We start from the raw sequence: 17,334 nt of genomic DNA, 5'->3' as shown, positions 1-17,334 counted from the left end.
ACTGGAATAAATTTATGAAGCAAATCAGGTAGAATTAATCACTGATGTTGCCTATATATGTAATAAAACCAAATCCTAATCCAATTCATGCAAGTTAATAACATTCCTAGCTTAATGTGGCTTTGAGTTTGTCCAATTGAGATCTAGATCTTGGAGGGGGAAAAAAGAATATTTCTGTATGTTTGTTCATGGATAGTGTGAATCAAAGATTATAGCTGAATTTTTGTCTCTACAAACTAATAACACAGATTTTGTCCTCTGATACACACAACCAAAACATCAGTTAGAGGAGAGATGTATTATGCAGAACAGGACTGTATGTTTCTATCAGTCACACCTGTGGAACTATTAGACCACTGTTATTTCCTGCATAATATTTGACATCATTTGGGCAATTCTTGAGTTATTGGTGTGTATGCAGCTGTAAATATAATTCCAGCATAATTTGTAGGGTAATTTCTTAATTTATAAACTGCATTAATTTTACTCTTTGGATTATTATTAAAAGACCTCCATGATGGATTTCTCTCTAAAAGTGAGCTAAATGGCTAGTATTTTGTGGCTTAATGTGTTCATATAATATACTATGATTTATTCTAACATCCTCTGAGAGATTGAAATACATACAGTAGAATACTGTATATTTGTCCATAGGGTAGTTATTAAATGAATGCTTGAGTGATGTGTTCGTTCTCCTGTACTAACATAGGTCTAACACTGTACAGACTGCAAAATGAGTATGAAAGTGTTACTTTTTAGCAACGAAAGAACTGATGCTTTGGGGCCCACCCACAACTTGGGAAGCTTTGAAGTCAACTGCTTCTTTGTCAAAGAGACACTGCAAACTGTTTGCTGGAAGAAACATTTACATAAAACTCAATATGTAGTCTCATCCTCACACTATCTTTCAAGAAATGCCCTCCATACAGCCCTTGAAGGCTTCTCTGACTGATTTTATGCTAGAAAGTACTACTTGTATTTTTTTTGCTCAGGAGCACAGTATGGCTTGTACCTATAGGACTAAACTGTCTCCTTTCCCAATACAAAATTGGCCCCAACCATATAGCCCATTCAGAGAAACTGCTGGCTCATCCTCTCCGCCAAACTGTGCTCAGGTATCATCTGACACACATTAAAACTGTGCCAGAGACATTGCTAGCAATGAAACAGTATGGATATTTCCATGTCAGTGCTTGAACCTGCACCATAGCTTTGTCTAAGTTACTAATAAAGGTGTAGCCTCTGGTGTCCTGATCCCTCAGATATACCTAAAGACATTGCTTTGCTTAGAATCACTAAGGAGGAAAGAATGATCTATTTACTTGTTTATTTATTTATCATAAAGGAAATGATCTTTCAGATAATTTTTTGTTATCACTAATTTGTCCTTTCTCTCAAAAAGGTCAGTCTCCAGCACAGCCATTTTTAAATGTGCAAAAGGAATATTTTTCTTATCATAGCACTTTCTATGGATTGCATTTATGCTAAGCCTAAACATTTGGAAAGCCCTGTTCTCCACTTTCTCCTAGTGAGTTTTCTCTTCTTGCCCTCCTTAAAGGTTAGCTACTCAATTCACAACCTGCCATATGCCTGGCATATGCCAGAGTGAGCCAGTATGTCTTCAGCTCCTGGCATCTGTGCTCAGAGTATAGAAGAAGGCATAAGAACTCTCAGGGGTCACAGCTCAGTACGAGTCACTTGTTTGGGATTTATTTTATTGTGTTCACAGGTTTCTTTAACAAGTCTTAAGTAGGTTTTCCTTTCTGTTAGTCCAAAGCAGTATAGATGTCACAGAGACAATATTTAATACATATTTATTCTGTGATTTTTTTTTCCACCCACTGCTTATAGTTTTGCTGTACAGCACATTTTCCTTTTACCGAACTTATATGGGATGACAACTTGGTTTTGGAAATATTTTTGCACAGAACCACAACTCCCTAGAAATATACAGTCTTGAGTTTTTCATTACATTATTTCCCACTGAGAACAATTCACAGCTTAATTTCCAGCCACATTCCATCAGATCTTCCCCCAAATGAACAGTTATGTCCACTGGTTAGATGTTGCCATGTTCATTCTCTTAAGCGGTATTTTCAAATTATTCCTTTTTACATAGCTCACCAATTAACAGATAGTTCTAGTTATTAAGGGTTCATTCAAGGGATTTGCTCATTCTTTCATTCAAGCCTTCTTGTTAGTAGTATGACACTTGACTGATATAGTTATATAAAGGCAGGTTAGGCTAAAGACTACTCCTTAAGCTTCCTCAGAAAAAAAACTAGTGGAGAATCAGAAAGGTTTATAATCACAGGCAACACCTACAATTAACCATGTCTGAGTTCTCATCTGAGGTCAACATATGTGGCTCCCTACATAAGGTCTTAGTTTGCCTGTGAGACATATCACATCCGCTCACACTCTTTCACACCATTCCTCTATCATCACTTCACTTTACTCATATGCACCTCATACACCTGTGATTTTCCAGTATGTTCTCCATAAGGACCCCTGCTCACACCCACCTCTTAACATCCATGCTGAATTTGCTGCAAAAGCATGTTGTTGCTGGAAAAGAAAATGAGCTATCACCAGGAGCAGAAGTCAGGCTCATTTGCAGTGTCTGTGATAGGTCCTTATTTAATCACCAGAAACAGTAATACTGCAGAGGTCTCCAGCCAATGAGAATTATCACTAAAGGAAGGGCTGCTGTTGTCCTTGGCTGTGGACATGGATTCCTGTAGCATGGATCTTTATTCCTCACACCCTTCACCTGGACTTGGCAGGCGCCTTGGCATGCACTGCATAAGGGTGACACTGTCGTATCTCCTTTTCCGAAATCATCCTAGTGTTAATCCTAACTCTACCCTCTCCCCAACAGGACACCAACTACCTCCCTAGCAACACCAATACAGTGTGAAACTGGTGCAGCTGCACAGCAGTTAAGACCATTTCTACTTGCCTTGCAGGTCAGTCAGTTGAGGAGATATTTTCAGTCAACTTATCTGATTTCTAGAGAAGGGGTAAATGAACTCCCTGCAATGAGGATGAATAACTATTAAAACTTATCATGGCACTTCAAAGCACAGAATGGCACACTGTGCCGTATAGGTCAATAGCTATAGAATACGTCGAAGTAATGCTTCATCTCCTGCAAATAAACAAAGCTACAGTTAAGTGAGATTTGAGTAGATCTTACTTGTCACTGTAGCAGAGCCCAGGTTCCTCTGCTGTTGCATTGTTTATTGTGAGGTCAGGTCAACTTTTCCTCAACTCCTTACTTGTAAACTTAGTAGTCCAAGTGGTCCTCAAGGTCTTCTTACTATATGAGTAACAGTGCCTCCCACTGATTCTGTAAAATGCTTTTGTAGTTTAAGGTGTGCTTCAAAATATTTTCAGGAATCTCTATCTATAACACCTGCAGACAAAACTGTTTCAAGACCTAATCTAATTCAGAAGTTTAACTCAAATATGTCCAGGTGACCTTTCTCTCCAATGTAAGACAATATAAATTATTTCCAAAAAATAAGCCTTATCCTAAACTTGGGCTGGTGTTGACTATGGGAGAATGGGTCCTGTGGCAATCATTAGAGTTAGGATTAGGTTTGAATTACATTTTGGTGATATAAAAGCTTGAAGAAGCCAGTTAATTCTACTCTGCCTGTAAGCGTTTGGAATAGAACTGGAGTCTGTTGTCAACACTTTTTTCTTTTCATTTTGTGTGTAGTTCTTCTTGTCATAATTACTCTTATGTTGGGGGCTTGCAAATCTAAAACTGGAGTCTAGTTTTGTCCTTGAGACTGAGCAGCCTTCAGAGAAATGACTGAAGAGAAGTCTGGAGTCAATTGTGGTCAACAGCTTATGTTCCCGTCACTGGATGGGCGTTTCGCTTTGCTAAAACTATTTTTAAGGGTAAAGTCATTTGGGGGCACGTAATGACAGAAGAACTCATTTCAACATCTGGTGCCTTGTCCTCACAATAAGGAAAAAATAGAGTTGTTTTAGGCCAATACTTGTGCTCTTTTTTTTCTTATATTTTCTTCCATGACCTTGGTTAAGTTCGGCTGTTGTGTTTGAGCTAGTGTGGGAATCTACAGACTGAAGAAAGCAGTTAAATGCCAGATGCTACATGCCTCAAGATTACATAAAAGGATGTTAAGGACAGCTGATGCTTTGTGTTCTGTTTGTTGGAAAGTTGCAATCCCTGACTATTACTCGGTTTAGAATAAAGGCTGGACTTAGGGGTTGAGAGTTAGAAAGTGAAGAGCTCCTTTTAATGACTGAAGGTGCACTCTCTTCAGCGTTATGAAAAGGAATTGTATTATTTGTGTATTCTGACTTTTTTAATCTTTCTTTTTCCATTCTTGTTTCCATCTTTTCTTGTTGGGTTGCATTCCTGGGCAAAAATTGTAAGTTAGGTTCAGGAAAGGGTAGCTAAGGGTGAATATTCACTTTATGGCTTGGGTTTGGCTCAGGTTGAAGTTTGGGATGGTTTGAGAATTTAAATGTTGCATATCTCATTTTGTTTCTGGAGGAGTTGGGAACTTAGGGTTAGAAAGTGGCTTGTTTGATTGGAATCTATCTGTTTTAGTCTGCAGTGAATGCTGACAGCCAGGGTAATACTAGGTTTAGACTGGATAACCTAAAGATTGAAGATATTGCTCAAACTGTGTGATCCTAATAGCTGGAAGTACTAGCCTTGGGCTAAGGTTGAATTATGATTAAGGTAGACAGTAGAAATATGAAAAGCCATCTTGCTTATGCCATCCAGAGGGACCTTGACAGGCTTGAGAAGTAGGCTTGTGCGAACTGCATGAAGTTCAACAAGACGAAGTGCAAGTTCCTGCACGTGGGTCAGGGCAATCCCAAGCACAAATACAGGCTGGGTGGAGAATGGATTGAGAGCAGCCCTGAGGAGAAGGACTTGGGGGTGATGGTTGACGAGAAGCTCAACATGAGCCGGCAATGTGCACTTGCAGCCCAGAAAGCCAACCGTATCCTGGACTGCATCAAAAGCAGCGTGGCCAGCAGGTCAAGGGAGGTGATTCTGCCCATCTACTCCGCTCTCGTGAGGTCTCACCTAGAGTACTGCATCCAGCTCTGGGACCCCCAACATAAGAAGGACATGGAGCTGCTGGAACGAGTCCAGAGGAGGGCCATGAAGATGATGAGAGGGCTGGAACACCTTTCCTGTGAAGAGAGGCTGAGAGAGTTGACCTTGTTCAGCCTGGAGAAGAAAAGGCTCCAGGGAGATCTTCTAGTAGCCTTCCAGTACCTGAAGGGGGCCTACAGGAAAGCTGGAGGGGGACTTTTTACAAGGGCATGTAGTGATTGGACGAGGAGTAATGGTTTTAAACTGAAAGAGGGTAGATTTAGATTAGATCTTAGGAAGAAAGTCTTTAGTGTGAGGGTGGTGAGACACTGGAACAAGTTGCCCAGAGAAGTTGTGGATGCCCCCTCCCTGGAAGCGTTCAAGGCCAGGTTGGATGAGGCTCTGAGCAACCTGGTCTAGAGGAAAGGTGTCCCTGCCTGTGGCAGGCGGGTTGGAACTAGATGATCTTTAAGGTCCCTTCCAACCCAAACCATTCTGTGATTCTATAACATAGGACCTTCAGAGGTTGGTGTCTATCATTAACACAACATGATTTCCTTTGCTGTAGTTACATATGGTTTAGTTTAGAGTTAGGCATAAAAGCTGGATAGAGCCAAGGTGAATTCCCTGTCTCAGGCCGAATGGAGTTAAGACGACTGATATAATGGAAATCCATGTGCTATTTCCTCTCTCACCTGCAGAGATTAGATCCCTAAGTTACTAAACGCTACTTGTTTGTACCCTCAGCAAGTTTGCTGATGACACAAAACTGGGAGGAGTGGCCGGTACAGCAGAAAGCTGTGCTGCCATTCAGTGACACCTGGACAGGCTAGAGAGTGGGGTGGAGAGGAACCTAATGAAGTTCAACAGGGGCAAGTGTAGAGTCCTGCACCTAGGGAGGAATAACACCATGCACCAGTACAGGCTGGGGGTTGACCTGCTGGATAGCAGCTCTGTGGAGAAGGACCTGGGAGTCCTGGTGGACAACAAGTTCACCATGAGCCAGCAATGTGCCCTTGCGGCCAAGAAGCCCAATGATATCCTGGGGTGCATTAGGAAGAATGTGGCCAGCAGGTCGAGGGAGGTTATCCTGCCCCTCTACACTGCCTTAGTGAGGCCACATCTAGAGTACTGTGTCCAGTTCTGGGGTCCCCAGTTCAAGAAAGACAAGGAACTACTGGAGAGAGTCCAGCGGATGGCTACAAAGATGATTAGAGGACTGGAGCATCTCTCTTACAAGGAAAGGCTGAGGGAGCTGGGTGTGTTTCATCTGGAGAAGAGAAGACTGAGGGGGGATTTTACTAATGCTTACAAATACCTTAGAGGTGGGTGTCAAGAGGATAGAGCCAGACTCTTCTCAGTGATGCCCAGTTACAGGACAAGGGACAACAGGCACAAACTGAAACACAGGAAGTTCCATCTGAATATGAGGAAAACTTCTGTGATACTAGTTCATTTATATTCATATAATGGAAATAATTGTGTGTTTTGTCAAACTATCAGTTTCCTTTGTACCCTGCACATGTTAATTCACTTCTGTGATCCTTTTGAGGTTAGCTAACCATGTCTCTGAACAGAGTTCAGCTCAATGGATATGTATCTGTACGATTTGCTGTTTATCTGTACAATTAGTTAGCGATAATAAGTTTGTGCCAGATTTGTCTCCTTCTATTCTATACACCCCTCAGATTTCCTCATGAATGCTTCAGTTCTTTAAACACAAATTCTCATTGTTGTTCTAGAAAAACAGTGCTCTCCTCATTTGCACTACAAGGCTCACATTATTTCCTTCTTTCCTTCCTGTGAAGTTTTTGATCTCCCTAGTGCCTGTGTACAGAGGGACAGATACCCAGAGATGTGTCTAGCACTGAAGAGTTGATTTAGAAAACTTTTTCCAAGAAATGTTACAGACTTCCCATTCCCACAACCACCTTTGTTGGCTGTCTGGAGTGTCCCTTGGTCTTCCAGGCAGTGCCCTAGCACCCAGGGCTATTTTTATAAATAAATGTCTTGCTTTCTGTTTTCCAGTGCAAATGGCACAGCACCAGTCACAGCCATAGAGCTAACTCTTCCCTTTCCTGTTGCCCCACAGTGCAAGGCCACCTCATGCATATTCTGGGAACAGTCCCTGCCCCGCATTAACCTCTGAGCTGTACTCACACATTTTTTGTGATGATGGTGGATGGTACAGGCAAACCCCATATGTGCTAAGAATTACATAATGTGGACAATTTCATATTAGCATTCAACCCATGTGTTGTCCTTGATTAGCTTATTGGTATAGGCACAGCCCAGGCGTCCTTCTTTCACAAGAAAAAAAAATGCTTTCCTTTTCCCGTTATCCAGTGGAAATCTGTCAGTGGAAACAGACACTGTACAAAGTCATGATAATCGCTTTAAGAAATAATTAAACTAAAAACAAGAACTTGAAAATGGAAATTAGAAGGAAAAAAAAACTCTCAACAAAAGCAAATAAGACAATGACTGAAGTGGTAATTTTGTCAGCAATTTCAGTTTTAACTCCTGCCACAAACTAATCCATGATCCATGAATTATACTCAAGGTGAATGAAAGTGATCCATGAAGGCAAGGTAGGGCTTTGCTTTATTTTATTGCAAGTTAGACAAGGTGTCCAAATATGGGTCATATTTATTAATGAAGAGTGTAAATGCAGATTAATTCCAAAGGCTTCAGTGGAATGGTTTCAAGCATGAAAACCAAAGCAAAGCTTGGATCTAAAAGTCTATCTGTGATAACAGTAATGAGAATAATAAAGGCAAGCTTTTTTCATTGCATTCTGATAAAACACATGGTGAGGACTTGTTTTGGTTAGAAAATAGCAGCCATTTATCTACAGCACTGGAAATACAGACTTTTAAAATGTCAGGAGCCAAATGTATTCTTTTGAAAGAATACTGTAGTATATAGAGTGTAACAGGGAAGTTTATTTCACCACTGCATTTCTTTGATCTTCTTAGTGCTTTCACAACCCCATTTTTTCTTTTGTTTCTTTCAGTCATGAGGTCATAAACCCAGATTTATGATGACATTAGTCTTTTGCCACAGAATGATTGGTATGTCCTGGATTCAGCCTTATGGGCTAAACATGAGCAGCTAAGAAAAAAAAAACCCATCTGAAAGAGATTTCATCTTTTCAAAAGAGAAATTTTTTTATTAATAAGTAAAATAGAAAAATTAAAATCAAACCAGGTAAATATTGTGTGCTATGTTTGAAAATACTATTTATCTATAAACATTATAGCAGTTTTGTTTTGATAAGGATTATTCTACAGGATTATTAACTTTTCAGTATGTTATCTCCGAAAGACTGAAGTATATGTGACTAAGAATATAGAAAACCTGTGACTGTGTTGAGAAGTTTATACAGAGGACAGTAGTGAAGTCTCAGTCATATTAGCTATAGTGAGATTCATGTACTTTTATGTTCAGTGGTCATGTTATTTGCACACGCCTAAATGTCAGATATGCTGACAACGGTCCCGAGCAAAAAATATTTTTTTAATTATTATGGAATGTTTGAAAATTTGACTTACCATGAACACTATGCAAAAACATTTTCAAATTCAGTGAGTGTGAAATGGAAAAGTAACATGAAGGTTTCTGGGTAGATTAGGATAAAAATCCAAGTCTCTGGATTATGATATAGGAATTATGCTGAATTATAGTATAGGAAGCTCTACCTTCTTTGGGTGGAGATGACAACATATATACAGAAGATTTATTAATACGTCTGTCTGAATAAACACCCATAAATTGATGCATTCGAGAACAAATTGTTAACTACCATGTCTTTCTAGTCTCAGCAAAGGTATTTGAGTCAGTCAAGTTGGTACACTCCTTGAATGGCCTTATACACAAGAAACAAATATGTTTTCTGAAATATTGTGCTAATTGTTATGAAATAATCCCAGAGTCATCCTCCATCTCAAAAAAAAAAAAAAAAAGAAAAGGAATTTTTCTTTCAGATCAAAATAATTGTGTTTTACTCATCCTTCTCATGAGCAACAGTGGCAGTGACAGAATGTTACATTCTTATGTAATGGGTGAGTATCAACCAAGATCATCTGTCTTAGCTAAAAGTATCTCAACAGTGGCAAGAAAAGTGGAAATCTAAAAAGTAAAACTTGTAAAGACATTAGAAATACCAGATAATTCCACTCTCGATTCTGAATTTAGGATAACTTAACCTTAAATTAACCGAAAGTTTGATTTCCAAAATCTGGCAAGGCACACACGAATATACACATCAACAATCCAGTCACTCCTAAAATAACTAGCAGATGCAATTGCACAGAAAACCAAGAGTGTTACGCAGACCATATAATTAACTAATAATCCAAAAGATGCTTGTAGAGTATAAAGCTTTTGTGTGTTTTCTGGCAGTTAGAAGGGAAAAGCAGCAACCATCATTAGACAGATTACTCTTTGTTTTATTGCTGGAGCAGGCTATTTCAGTGGAAAGTCTTTGATAGCCAGCTAATAAAATAAATCAAACTAGTCCTCAAAGACATTACATGTATTGCAAGTTTTAAGTCAGGCTAATATTTAAACTGAACAAGGCAAACTGAAATATGTCCCTAGCCATATGGTCTTGTGACAATGTCAGTTGCAAACGTTCATAAATAAAACAAGGAGCAATAGTTGCACACAAATGCAAAGCAACACGGTTTGATTCTTTACAAAAAAACAGTTTTTACAAGAGAGATTTAAATTCTGTGTAAGTAGCTAAACTGAAATGAGACTAGATTTCAACATCTTCAAGACAATCTGATTTAATCCAGATGGATTTATTTTTTTTAAAGATTAGACAATATGAAATATATATGGTCAATCCCACAGCAGAAAAGTATCCTCAGATGATAGATCAGAAAATAAAATACAATAAAGAAACTTCAGTTAATATATCAAACTAGCAAATTTCATATGCAACCTTTTTTACTAGGATTCACTTCTGAAACTAAACGTCAAGAAACCAGATTTTCTATTTTATTTTTTGTAGACCCAAGCACTCACATATACTTATGTCTACTTAGGACTTCAGGAAATTGTCAGTCAACAGAATGTATTTAACAAACGATTTAACTTAAATTAAGCATTAGAAATGGCCAAAGTTCACAAAAACTTATCCCATTGAAACTTTCACTTTAAAGTCAGCAATGCTTGACTAGAGCCTAGGCATTTCCTCTTCCATTAACATATTCCTTTCTGTAGCATTCAGTGTAGAATTTCTGACTACTGTTCCTTCTATATTCTTGGCCTACTTCTTGTATTTCTTATTCACTTTCTGCTAAATCATTCAGCTTTTTACTACTGTTGTATAAATACGTGTTCAATGTTTCTGCTTGCAGTTGGTGGAAATGTATGTTACTGTAATACTATCCTCCCGAACTCATCACGTTTTCCCCATATGTACCCTTGTATCCTGCTAGTTTTAGACCTCTGTAAGACTCAAATTTTGTTCAAAGTTTGCTTTTTGGATCTGATTTTACTTTTAGGTATAAGATTAATTCAGGCAAACACTCTGGCTGTTTTTAACACATCTGCTAATGTCTTCTGTGGGTCTTCTTTGTGTCAGGCACAATGCTGTCTCTGCCTGACGAATATCAGAAGTACATTCCCAAAAGATTAGTATGTGGTAGTGGTGTATCAATAATTTAAAGAGGCCTTCTGTGACAGCAGGGGATTATGTTAAATTGTCTCATGACTAATTCTTCCTTGCCAGCAAAACACTAAAGTTTGCCTATGTGGGAAGAATTTTTCCCTGAATCCTGTCGCCTACCCGTGCTCAAACTGAGCCTAGAAACTTGGTGGGAAAGACCAAGTTTGGTGGGAAAGACATGACCTTTTCTGAAACATGAACTCGTTCCATGTTTCAGGTAAAGGACATGTATATATAATGCCTTCTTTAAACATGTTATTTCTGGAGAAACAGAGTGCCCTTTACTTGTAAAACTTTGAAGCTTTGCTTTTAGCGAGTTAACAAGCAAAGGCTTAGTTTTCTATTATAGAACTGGGGAAAGAGTTACAGAAAAAAACCAGGAACAAGATAATTAACACGGTAGATTAGAATATACTTGTAACACTTTGCCTATCTCCCACTTAGGATTTTTCCCAGGCATGGCTTGGTCATCATAGAGTGAGGATCACTCTGTTCTTGAGATAGCTTTTTCAGCATCAAATGCCCTAACCCTGAACTTTTGTCTCTTTCTTATTTCTAATAATTATGTCATTACTGTCAAACATACATGAAGTTTCAGTGTACCCTAGGAGCTGTGTTTCCCCTTATATTATGATTTAGGGAAACGTATCACCAGGTAACTTTGATTATTGATTCATATTTATGAGAAGGCACATAAAATTTCTTTTTAGTTTGATTAGTTGACTTCTTACGATATGCAAAAATCTTCTTGGAACATAAATTGCTCATCTGTTTTACATTCGTAGGAAGTCAATTGAATTAGAGAGTTAGCTGACTCCTCCCTTCCCAAACAATATGATGTCCACTGTGAACACTTTGCCCCTTGGCTTTGTAAGACCTTGAAAAATGTGCAGGAAGAAAAATATTAATTGTACAATTGCTCGATTATGCCACAGACCATGGCACATCATTGGCTTCTTATAGTAATCCCTTAAAATATACCAATAATACAGAACAACTATTTTACACATGAATTACTTTGTCCAAACTGCTCTCTTCCATTTGCCTTGTTATTGGCTATGTTAATCCTAAAATTGCATCCTGTTAGTTCTGGCCAGGGATAGGCAGAGCATGCAAAACTTCTACTTTAGTCTAAGCATGAGAAGTAGGTACTTCTAAAAGCAAGGAAGATTAAGTAATAGTCATAATCTTATATAACAAGAAGTAGAAAATTTCACATATTTACAACATCAAAGAGTAAATAAAAAATCCAACGAAAAGTAGACAGGGAGGAAAATGTTACGTACCTTGGACAGTACGAATGTGCTTTAACATATCAGGCACTGGAGTTTTCTTTTTCCATGTTCCTGATTACAGAAAAACCTACAAAGATCTAGTAATTCTTTATTAAAGTATGAAAAGTACTTCCATATATAAATGCCTCTTGCAATGTTCCTTCAAAAGGGTTCCTTCAAATCTGTTATTTGTAATTTATGAACACCTGAAAGACTTAATACTGGCTTTGCACAATGCTTTGTGGAAAAGGAATTTAGGAAGGGGACAGAGATTATTTCCTAGAAATGAGAGGGAAAAAAAAGAGAGTGGAGATAGTTCTTCATTCAAGGTACGCTGTCTATGTGAGTTAGCCCATGAAGAAATGATAACAGACAAACATGACAGGAACAGTGTGCACACTGTAGTACAAGATCCTGAAAAAAAAACCAGAGATGGTAGGTCATGAGGTGAAATGTGAGGAGCACATTTATGGAAATATTAAGTCAGTTAATTAGTAAAGACTTATGGAAAATAAGACTGTACAGGGGATAATCAGTGTGTGTATGATACTGGGTGAAAGCTATTGCCCTTGGAAGGACAGGAAGCTGAAGAAATTTGCCAAGTCCCAAAACACAGCTGTTCATGGCAAGTACCATGAGAAGATGGCCTGGAATGGGATCATATGGAGAAGTTGTTTATATAGGACCACTGGTATCCTTGCTGTACTTGTGTAAGCAAGTATTTGTTAATGAATATTTGCATAAAGATGAGACAGTTTTTTATGTAGTTTTCCTCCACTTGTGTCAGAAACCTGTGATGTCCCATTTTCTCAGGAGTGCCTAATGTTCGCCTCAGTCAGCAGCTCATCTACCCAGATGTTTCCTGCTGTACTACAGGTTTGTACTTGAAAATGAGTAAAATTCTTTACAAAGCTGAGGAACAGGATCTTGAGGTAAACCCCACGTTTTTGTCTGATGGAGTTTATTCAGTCTGACAGCTCATTAGCAAAAGCTAGTCATTGAGCTAGAAGTACCAGCTGTAACTACTATATACAACCAACAGGCAGACTGGGAATGGCAGGTGAAGACTTCGGGGAAAAAGAAGTAAAAAAGTATGTTTTAGTACCAGAGGAATATGTCTTCTGAGTAATGTCTTCGACAGCGGCGGCAGCAGCGACAGCGGCGGCAGCGGCAGCAGCGACTGGGGTGAGTGCGGGGCGAGGATGGCATCAGGCTGTAACCGGGCGGTTTTCATACTTGGGCCCCCCGAGCAGCAGCCCCGAGCTGCTTCCCCCCCCACCCTGGACCCGGGAGTTCCCGGCAACGAATCAGGAGAGGAGGGGGTGTAGCACCACCCCCTGTTGATTGGGTGATGAAAAGCCTCCTGGAGGACAGGGGCTAGTCCCTGCCCAGAGGGTACAGGGTGAGTCAGCAGTGACTGGGTGTGTCCCAGGGCGGGGAAGGCCACAGCCTTTTGCAGCTCGTTGGGGAGGGCGCTGACTCCCTCCCAGGGCACAAGGCGAGGAAGGCGCCAAGGAGCTGTGAACGAGGGGTGTCACCAGCAGGTATTTCCCAGCTCAGTGAAAGAACAATGGTATCTACCCGGCGGAAGAAGACCAAAATGGATGTGGGAACCCAGACAGAGCTCCCACGGAAGGAGGCGATGGTGCAGGTTGCCGGCTGCAGGGAATGCTACAGCGTCTCTGTGGTGTCAGGGGGCTGTGTGCGCTGTGAGCAAGTAGATGATCTGCTTGGCCGAGCGGCACAGCTGCAAAGCCAGGTTGAAAGGCTTCAAGCCGAAGTAGAAAGGCTTAGGAGCATTCGGGAGACTGAAATGGAGATAGACTGGTGGATCCAGGCTCTGCCCTCCCTGCGACAAAAATGGGAGCACCTGCCGGAGAGCTCCCAGGATCGAGGGACCCCTGTACTCTGCCCCTCTCAGGTGGAAAACAATAACTTAGAGGAGAGGAGTGAGTGGAGGCAAGTCTATGGCCGTGGCAAAAGACAAGTGCCCTCCTTGCCTACTTTGCCTCCACAGGTGCCTCTGAGAAATAGATATGAAGCCCTAGTGGAATACAGCCGGTCCAACGGGGATGTGGTGGAGAGGCAACCTATATCAGAGTTCCCACCACAGTCAGAAAAACCTGACAGGCATATAGCTACCTCCTCCACAAGGAAGAAGAGAAGAGTTTTAGTGGTTGGAGACTCCTTCCTAAAGGGATCTGAGGGCCCAATATGCAGAGCTGACCCCCATCACAGGGAGGTCTGCAGCCTGCCTGGAGCCCAAATCAGGGATATCACCAGGCGACTCCCCAACCTGATGAAGGCCACAGACTACTACCCCCTGCTGATCTTCCAGACAGGTGGGGAAGAAGCTGCATCCCGTAGTCTGAGGGGGATGAAGAAAGACTACAAGGCCCTAGGACGGTTGGTGAAAGAGTCTAAGGCACAAGTTGTTTTCTCCTCCCTCCTTCCATTTTCAGGTGATGACGTGGGATGGAATAGTAGGATTCTCTCTATTAATGCCTGGCTACGAGACTGGTGCTACAGGCAGGGCTTTGGGTTCTTCTATAATGGCTGGTTTTATAAGACACCAAGCGTGACGGTAATACATGGGAAAGGTTTATGTCGTAAGGGCAAAAGGGTTCTGGGACAGGACTTAACAGGGCTCATTCAGAGAGCTTTAAACTAGATTCGAAGGGGGATGGGGTAGTAGCTGGGCTTGCACCACTGGGGCAACGCTCTAGTGTTGAGGTAGACCAGGAGGCCTCCCATCCCCCTCGGGTGAAATCGGTGCGCTCAGCTTGCTCCCTGAAATGCCTGTACACCAATGCACGCAGCATGGGGAATAAACAGGAGGAGCTGGAAATCTGTGTTCGGTCGGGGGGCTATGATCTAGTGGCAATTACAGAGACTTGGTGGGATGCCTCGCATGACTGGAATGTGGTCATGGATGGCTATGTCCTGTTCAGGAAAGACAGGCCACTAAGGAGAGGTGGTGGAGTTGCTCTTTATGTGAGTGAGCAGCTAGAATGTATTGAGTTCTGTCCAGGGGCGGATCAGGAGCGAGTTGAGAGTTTGTGGGTGCGAATTAAGGGGCAGGCTGGCAGGGGTAATACTGTTGTGGGTGTCTATTACAGGCCACCGGATCAGGATGAGGAGGGTGATGAGGCCTTCTACAGGCAGCTGAGAGCAGTCTCGCAATTACAGGGTCTGGTTGTCATGGGGGATTTCAACTACCCTGATATTTGCTGGGAAGCCTACTCAGCCAGCCATCCTCAGTCCAGGAGGTTCCTCCAGTGCATTGATGATAACTTTCTGATGCAAATGGTGGATGAGCCAACTAGGAGAGGAGCGCTGCTGCATCTTATCCTCACTAACAAGGAGGGTCTGGTTGAAGCGGTGAAGGTTGAGGGCAGCCTTGGTTGTAGTGACCATGAGATGGTAGAGTTCAGGATCTCATGTGGCAGAACAGAATAGCTAGCAGAATCGCAACCCTGAACTTCAGGAGGGCCAACTTTGTCCTTTTCAAGCAATTGCTAGGGGAAATCCCATGGGACAGGGTACTAGAAGGTAAGGGGGCCCAAGATAGTTGGTTAGCATTCAAGGACTGCTTCTTCCGAGCTCAAGATCAGAGCATCCCAGCAGGTAGGAAGTCAAGGAAGGGTACCAGGAGACCTGCATGGTTAAACAGGGAACTGCTGGGCAAACTCAAGTGGAAGAAGAGGGTGTACAGATCGTGGAAGGAGGGGCTGGCACTTGGGAGGAATATAAGTCTGTTGTCAGAGGATGTAGGGAGGCAACTAGGAAAGCTAAGGCCTCCTTGGAATTAAACCTTGCAAGAGAGGTCAAGGACAACAGAAAGGGCTTCTTCAAATACGTTGCAGGTAAAACCAACACTAGAAGCAATGTAGGCCCACTGATGAATGAGGTGGGGGTCCTGGAGACAGAGGATAAAAAGAAGGCGGAGTTGCTGAATGCCTTCTTTGCCTCTGTCTAAACTGTTGGAGGCTGTCCTGAGGAGCCTCGGACACCTGAGGCCTCAGAAGAAGTCAGGATAGAGGAGGAATCTGTCTTGGTAGATGAGGGCTGGGTCAGGGACCAATTAAGCAATCTGAACGTCCATAAATCCATGGGCCCTGATGGGATGCACCCGCGGATGCTGAGGGAGCTGGCGGAAGTCATTGCTAAGCCACTCTCCACCATCTTTGCTAAGTCGTGGGCAACGGGAGAGGTGCCTGAGGACTGGAGGAAAGCGAATGTCACTCCAGTCTTCAAAAAGGGCAAGAAGGAGGACCTGGGTAACTATAGACCGGTCAGCCTCACCTCCATCCCCGGAAAGGTGATGGAACAACTTGTTCTTGGTGCTGTCTCTAGGCACATCAAGGATAGGGGGATCATTAGGGGCACTCAGCATGGCTTCACCAACGGGAAGTCATGCTTAACCAACTTGATAGCCTTTTATGAGGACGTAACCCGGTGGATAGATGATGGTAAAGCTGTGGATGTGGTCTATCTCGATTTCAGTAAAGCGTTTGACACGGTCTCCCACAGCATCCTCGCAGCTAAACTGAGGAAGTGTGGTCTGGATGATTGGGTAGTGAGGTGGATTGTGAACTGGCTGAAGGAAAGAAGCCAGAGAGTGGTGGTCAATGGGACAGAGTCCAGTTGGAGGCCTGTGTCTAGCGGAGTTCCGCAAGGGTCGGTACTGGGACCAGTACTATTCAATATATTCATTAATGACTTGGATGAGGGAATAGAGTGCGCTGTCAGCAAGTTCGCTGATGACACAAAACTGGGAGGAGTGGCTGACACACCAGAAGGCTGCGCAGCCATTCAGAGAGACCTGGACAGGCTGGAAAGTTGGGCGGGGAGAAATTTAATGAAATATAACAAGGGCAAGTGTAGGGTCCTGCATCTGGGCAAGAACAACCCCATGTACCAGTACAAGTTGGGGACAGAGCTGTTGGAGAGCAGCGTAGGGGAAAGGGACCTGGGGGTCCTAGTGGACAGCAGGATGACCATGAGCCAGCAGTGTGCCCTTGTGGCCAAGAAGGCCAATGGCATCCTGGGGTGTATTAGAAGGGGTGTGGTTAGTAGGTCAAGAGAGGTTCTCCTCCCCCTCTACTCTGGCCTGGTGAGGCCGCATCTGGAATATTGTGTCCAGTTCTGGGCCCCTCAGTTCAAGAAGGACAGGGAACTGCTAGAGAGAGTCCAGCGCAGAGCCATGAAGATGATTAAGGGAGTGGAACATCTCCCGTATGAGGAGAGGCTGAGGGAGCTGGGTCTCTTTAGCTTGGAGAAGAGGA

Source organism: Nyctibius grandis, chromosome 1 (genome assembly GCF_013368605.1).
Source record: "Nyctibius grandis isolate bNycGra1 chromosome 1, bNycGra1.pri, whole genome shotgun sequence".
Lineage (NCBI taxonomy): Eukaryota > Metazoa > Chordata > Aves > Nyctibiiformes > Nyctibiidae > Nyctibius > Nyctibius grandis.
This window is presented reverse-complemented; position numbering follows the sequence as displayed.